The sequence below is a fragment of the Melospiza melodia genome, chromosome Z, assembly GCF_035770615.1.
Source record: "Melospiza melodia melodia isolate bMelMel2 chromosome Z, bMelMel2.pri, whole genome shotgun sequence".
Taxonomy (NCBI): domain Eukaryota; kingdom Metazoa; phylum Chordata; class Aves; order Passeriformes; family Passerellidae; genus Melospiza; species Melospiza melodia.
This window is the reverse complement of record NC_086226.1, coordinates 20,743,773-20,750,508: the sequence shown is the minus strand read 5'-3', so window position 1 is coordinate 20,750,508 and position 6,736 is coordinate 20,743,773.

The following is a 6,736-nucleotide window of genomic DNA, read 5'->3' as shown; positions in this document are numbered from 1 at the left end:
GACTCACGCAGAAAAACCCATAACTCAGCCCGTGGGATGTACCTTCTCTCCCCTTCAAAGGAGCGCCAGCGTTGGATACCAGGGCCTCTAATTTGTACAGCTGAGATTTGAATAAGGTCCTCCTTAATCTCTTCCTGGAGTTTTTTATGATTCTCCTCTATTTTGTCCTCTAGTTTCTGCAGTCGGGTTTCCACTGCTGCAATTCTGGCATGAGTTGGGCCATGCACAGCATCTGCATACGCTCAAAGCTTCTTTGCCATATCGAGCGCAGTCTCATATGTATCATCCCGCTTCATTATTGCTAGGGCAGAAGCGTATTCATGTGGCCCAAGTCGCACAAGTTTCCTCCACATTACAAGTGTGCATGGTACCAGGTCCAGATTCCTAGTTGTTGTATCATCTGAGAAAATGAGCTCTGCCACCGCCATCTCTCTCAGGCATTGGATCCCCTGTTCTATGGTCTTCCACCGTGTCTGCTGTATATAGAGATCATCCGCACACAGGTATCGTTCTGCTACGCTTCTTAGGACCCGTTCCCAGAGGCTGTGAGTGTTAGCCCCCCTCATCATACCTTGATCGATGACAGGATCATGTGACAGGGATCCCAAATGCCTCGCTTCAGTACCATCTAAAACCATAACCTCCCCTGCAGCATCCCAAAGGCGGACTAACCAACTAATTATAGATTCGTCAGGTTGTCGTCTGTAATCCTTTCTTAGGCCTCTGAGGTCCTTCAGAGAAAAGGAGTCAATATTAGCTCCAGATTCTGTGCCCCTTGATGTGGCCTCTGATTTTGGTGAGGGTCCTTCTCCTGCATCATCATCATCATCCTCCACCTTTTGATCGGTCTTGCCTTTACACTGTCCACCTCTTGTATTAGCTGCAACAGCCATGGGTTGGGGCCTATTGTCTGATTCAGCTGCTAGCCTGGAGCCTGGGATGTTAGCTGCAGCCTGGGTCACTGGGATAGTAACTAACTTATTTCCCTGTTCCCGTTCTGCTATCTGCTGCTCCACAGTATCTAGCAGAGTACGGTAAACAAACGCCAAGACCCAGCTCACTGAAGTAATCCTTTCTTCCTTAGTATTACCATGGCACTTCTCCCTCAAATACTTTGCCACCTTGACTGGGTTCTGAATTTAATCAGATGGAAAGTCCCAGTCTATAGGATCAGAAAATTCCTTTAAAGTCTGGCCCATATCCTCCCATTTCCCACTCCAGTCAAGATTTTTCCTGCTTTGTTTTACTCCTGAATCAGGAGTCTCTCTAACCCCTCTAGAAATTTCAGCTTTCATTTTATATACACTCCAGACAGTATAGAAAAGGCTTAATAAATTAAATGCCAGAAAGATGGTTTCTTTTGAACTCAGGGGAAATTCAGTATTTTCTAATAGAGATGTCAACAATTTGGAGGAGAAAAAGGAAGACAAAGGCTGAAAAGCCCCTTCCCCTTCTTCTCCCCAAACAAACTGAGCACACAGCCATAACAACAATCCATACATTCCTGAAACAAAGTCCAGCATTTTTATCCGACACATCATCACACATAAGACCAGCACAATGACTATTCTGGTTAGTGCCCCCCGCTTACAAAAGCTACTTATTAGGGACAACACCAGAGCTATTTTTGAGTAAGGAAATAACCCTAGGGACCACAAAGGTATTAAAACTTCAAAAACCCCTAGGGACCAGAAATACCGGCAAGCTTCCACTCCAAAAGACATTATGAATTACCAATATGCCCACAAAACAACCAAAACCAAAATATTATTGTTATAGGTTTTTTTTTTTTCCACTGTCTTTGGCCTCCGTTTCCCAGCCAACGCACCAAAAAATATATTGTCCTGTTTTAGGACAAATTAGGGAAAATGTCCAAAAGGGAGCCCCCCAAAACAAAACAAACCTCCAACCACCCCTCCCCCAATACCGGGTTTGGGAAGGAATTTCTCGGAGGAGCAAAGTGGAAAACAAAACCTATTTATTTACAAGTAACAAAAGAACACTCCCCAACACAAGAAAAAAAAGAAAAGAAACCAGGCTGTGTTGTGAAGGGCGCTGAGCTTCTCTCCCAAACTCCGGGGTGGGTCCTGGACGTCTCAGGTCAGGTCCGGAGCCGGTCCAGTATCTTCAAGGGAGGGTAAGAAAAGAGGGAATGAAAGAAAAGAAAAAAAAAACAGCGCAGAAAGCAGAAAGCAAGCAAGCAAGCGGCTAGCCAAGCCAAGCAGCCAAAAGCCAAAAGCGAAAGTGCCTGGTCACACTCCCTCCTCTTCCCCGCCCCGCCGCAGCAAGACGGCCGGGGGCAGGGGGGAAGAGAGAAAAGGCACAGCTGCCAGACACAACACACAATATTGGGATAAAGGCTGTCACCCCACGACAGTTGTGTAATCGTCATGTGTTCACGTTGTGGTGTATGGTGGTTGTCTGAATTATGTTTGTTATGATTTAAAATTATGTAACCGAGAATGGCCTGACAGCTTTAAAATCCTGATTTTTGCAATAAATCAGCTCTCCTTTGAACTTGCCTGGCAACTCTGGGTCATTACAGACCCTCAATCACAGTTTGCCAAGGAGATAGATGATCAGTAGAAATGTTGCAGAGCTGCTATGTGCATATTAACAGAATGGCAATCAGTGAAGTGGTGGACATTTCTGGGGTTTAGTACAATGCTGCTCCATTGATGCCAGTTTAGTCAGTTTTCCATCAGTGGCACTTTGATCTATAAGTGCGCTGCCCAGAGTCTTTCTAGCATTTGATGCCATTTCCAGTCTGTTATTTTAATACCCTCCTTCAGTTTAAAGGATGATACAATCTTTACATTTTGAAGCTTCTTCTTAGGAAATGCTATGCCAGAGTAGTCTTGCTCCCTTTTCTTTTGCCTGGTTTGTAATTTTCATAGACTCATTGCAAATTTCTGCTAATGTCGGTAAGAATACTCAAACTACATAAGAGGGTTGATGCTTTCAGCTGCTTTCCTCTTTCATACTGCTGCATACTGTGTGTGACCTAATGGCCTCTTTTTGTCATCAGCATTTTGCTGTGGTTTGGTAAGAACTAGCATACACTGCCAACTCACAACATGTGTGTTGGGATTTCAAGGGCTTTGATGGGTTCTTTTCTGAGGCTGCCATGCACTACACTTTCACATTCACAAAGACTTCATCTTCCATAGGTCGTTTCAGTACTTAAAACTCTTTCCTGGAATGTAGGCAATAGACCAGCAATTATGAAATTCCCTGCAAGCCCTGTCTTCCCAAAGGACCATTTAAAAAGTTTGTTTTTCTCCTCTCACTAATCTGCCAGTATTTTCATAGAGAATTTGGTACCTTAAGTGAACCTCTTAGAAGGGATCTCATCACAGGCAATAGCTCAGGCTTTCTGGAAGTAATTGCTTCTCTGGATCCTAATTCTATTCAGAGTAAATGTAAGAGTGTTTTTCACTGAAGCCACTCAACAATGCCTCTTCTCTTAAAAAATGTGATGTGCATGACAAAGATGGATCCCCATAAAATGTTATAGAAGCTAATTTTAAGAATGGTGGCTCCCTCCTGCATTTACATTTCTAATTGAATTGATATTCCAAATCTAAATATTCCAGGCCTTTGAACACCAAAGGAAGTCTTTGTCTTTAGCAAAACTTAGCCCTAGGAGGATTTGAGTTAATTTTGATTTCTATGGTGTTAGGCCTGTTGCAGAGAAAAAAGTAGGTCGTACTCTCTTCTTGTGTACTCCCTTCTTGCCCTCTCATTCCTCCCTCTTTGCTTTGTGTGCCCTAGTTAATCTACTGGTATGACTCATTTGGAATCATCTCACAGTGCAAATTCTGTATAATTTCACGGATTTACAAATGCTGGTTGCCAAGTAGCGTAATCATTCAAAGGGGCAAAGAATTTTAGGGCTGGGCAACTTCAGGTGCTAAAACTGTAAGAGGGTGAAGTCATGCCATATTAAAATGACAGAGCAAATCAATTGATCTAGGATTTTCAGCTGGACACCTCTGAGAATAGCAGCTTGTCAGCAATGACACAGCCATCTTTCTAGCTATAGTAGAGAAAGAGAAAAGGGACACCTTCAACGATTAAGCTGTTTAGCATGAGAAAACAGCAAGAAATGTACCACAAAACACTTGAGCCAGATAAATTGCATTTTTCTAGTGAGAGTTTTGCACTTGTTCTTTCTTGTCTGTGCCTTTACTTTTCACAGAAAATGGTGGGGGTTTTGATTATTATTTTTCTATTTTAGTTTTCTCTGCCTCCCTCTTTCCACACAAAATTAACAATTTTGCCCTTCTTTTCTGACTTCTCTTTCTTTACTTATAGAAAGTTGCATGAGGTCATCCAACCCTGTCATAAACATTCTCATACTGTGGGAAAAAGTGTAAGGTACATTTACAGGGTTAAAACAAACCCAAAAAATAGATTTTTTTTACAGTCTTCTGTGAGAACATCAGCACAAAAGACATCTTTGACCTATGTTAAGCTGTATTGATTTAACTTTTAGTCCACTAATTACTATTAGAAGTGTTTGGCCTTTAGTACATAGCCTTTGAAATCAAGCCCAATATTTTGCCTAGTTTTTTTATGGGGTTTTTTTTTTTTTTCGTAGAGAAAAGGCTTTGTTTCTTAAGTAATATACAAGAGCAAGAGCAATCATGGTAGAGTTATGCTGTCATAATCAAAAGTGTCATAAATTCTGGTACAGTTTGTGCTGGTAATACATCTAGAAATGAAACATTTTAGATCTTTTTTTACTTTTAAATGTACCCATTCTTTGAGATATTTAAGAGTTGAGGTTTCCCACCCCCCCCACATAATACCTCTCTCTGAAATATTTCTCAGGATTTACACATAAAAGACCACCCTGTAAAATATGTTGCAGATACTCTGCAGGAAGTGCAGCTGAGCAACTAGTGATGATAATGTGGGTTAAATGACATTCCTCCTGCAGTGATGGAAACTCTGAGACTGACAGACATACTCAACAAAGATTACAATGCCTCAGCTCCTGTCTTTAAGTTAATGTGCATTTTAAAACTTCCCAAGAAGGTGAATTCAACCTCCTTCATTGCTCTGCGCTGGAGTCCCAAGAGAATTTCAGTGTGCTTTTTGTCATTTACGGCTATCATTGCTTAGCTCTTGAACGTGAGACTCCCTCATGACTGATGAAAGTTGTCTAGTTAAGAGTGGGTCAAAGACATGGTCTTGCTCTAGAAGGAGATGAGAAGGTTTCTGCGGTCTTAGTCATCTCTACTGCTTGTGATTTCTATACAAAACCAGTGGAAAGTTTTCTGAAGGTAGTCCAGAAGCTGGCAATATGGACAGCTTAGAATGGAACACTTGCTGCAGTGCTACCATGGTGATAATAGAAAGGACTTCAAAAATTTAAAAGGGTAAACAAAGCAGTTGGAAGGAAAAGAACATTAACCATTATTCCATTCTTCAAATATATCCTTCTTTAAATCATCATTTTTCTGCAGTTTCACAGCTTGAGTTAGTATCCTTGAAAAGGAATCTGAGACAGAGTAGGCTTTTTAATGGAGTAGATGTGATAAATGCAGGCTAAGTCACCTTTTTTTACATAAAATGAGAGTCATGCTTGAGCTACTCTTTGCTTAAGGTATTTATCTCATGCTTGCTCAGAATTTTACTGTCATGATTATCATTGAAACTTTTCAAGGAAAGCTCTGATTAGCAATATTTGTGAAAAAAGAGTAATTTATCTCCTGTATTTGTGCAAAGCAGAAGATTTTTAAGCACAAAAAAATGCATCCCTCCTTCACAGTTGGCAACTCTAAAATGAACTACATGTCTGTAGTATTTTGCCATGCGCCAAGTAATTTACATTAAAACAAATAAAACATAAAACATAAAATAAAACATTCACATAAAACAAATAAAATTTTCAATCTGAAAATATTTTAAAATTATTTTTGAATACACAAAATACACCCTAACCTCACACATTACCAGCTGATTTTGATCGTCATGAAAGCAAATCAAATTTTTATGTTTGGATAGCACACTTTTCCACAATTTTCCACAACTGTTCTTGGCACAGTTTTCTGCTTACATGACTGTTAAGACACTCTAAAGTACTTCTAAGATACTGTAGTAAGCAGAAGAGGTTGTGCCTTATTTCTGACTTCCTTTGGTTTTCTTTTCTTGTTACTTCCTCTTGTTTTTCATGTCAACTTTCTAGATACTGTAATTTAGATTTAGATTTGCAGTTTACTAAACTACATTTTTTGTCTGGAATTCTTGGAAATTTTAAAAGGAACCCAACCTGTAAATATACATCTTTTTATGATTTGCTACCTACATATAGAATCTTCCTGATGCTCAAAAATGCTTTTATTTGATATGCATTTTATCATCATTCAAATTAAAAGATAATAGTTCCTGTATTCACTGCTTTTGTTCTGGATTCAGTTCAACGTGCACTAACAGTGCAAAAAGGTCCTGATGGAAAAAGGATCTGCATACAAATTGACCAAGACACATGGTACAGGGGTCTTGTAAAGTTTAGAAGTTTCTTTACCTTTTTGGCAGTCTGTCTTCACAGCAAGATTTGATGAAGTATTTGGCTAGTATTTATTTGACAGAAGATAACAGCAAAATGTACATTATCCTGTCTGCTATTTATCATTGTCTAATGTCCATCTTGCTGTATTACATAAAGTCTACTTATGACAGCACCATAAAGATGTTCTCACAAGTTTGTCCACTCTGATGACAGATG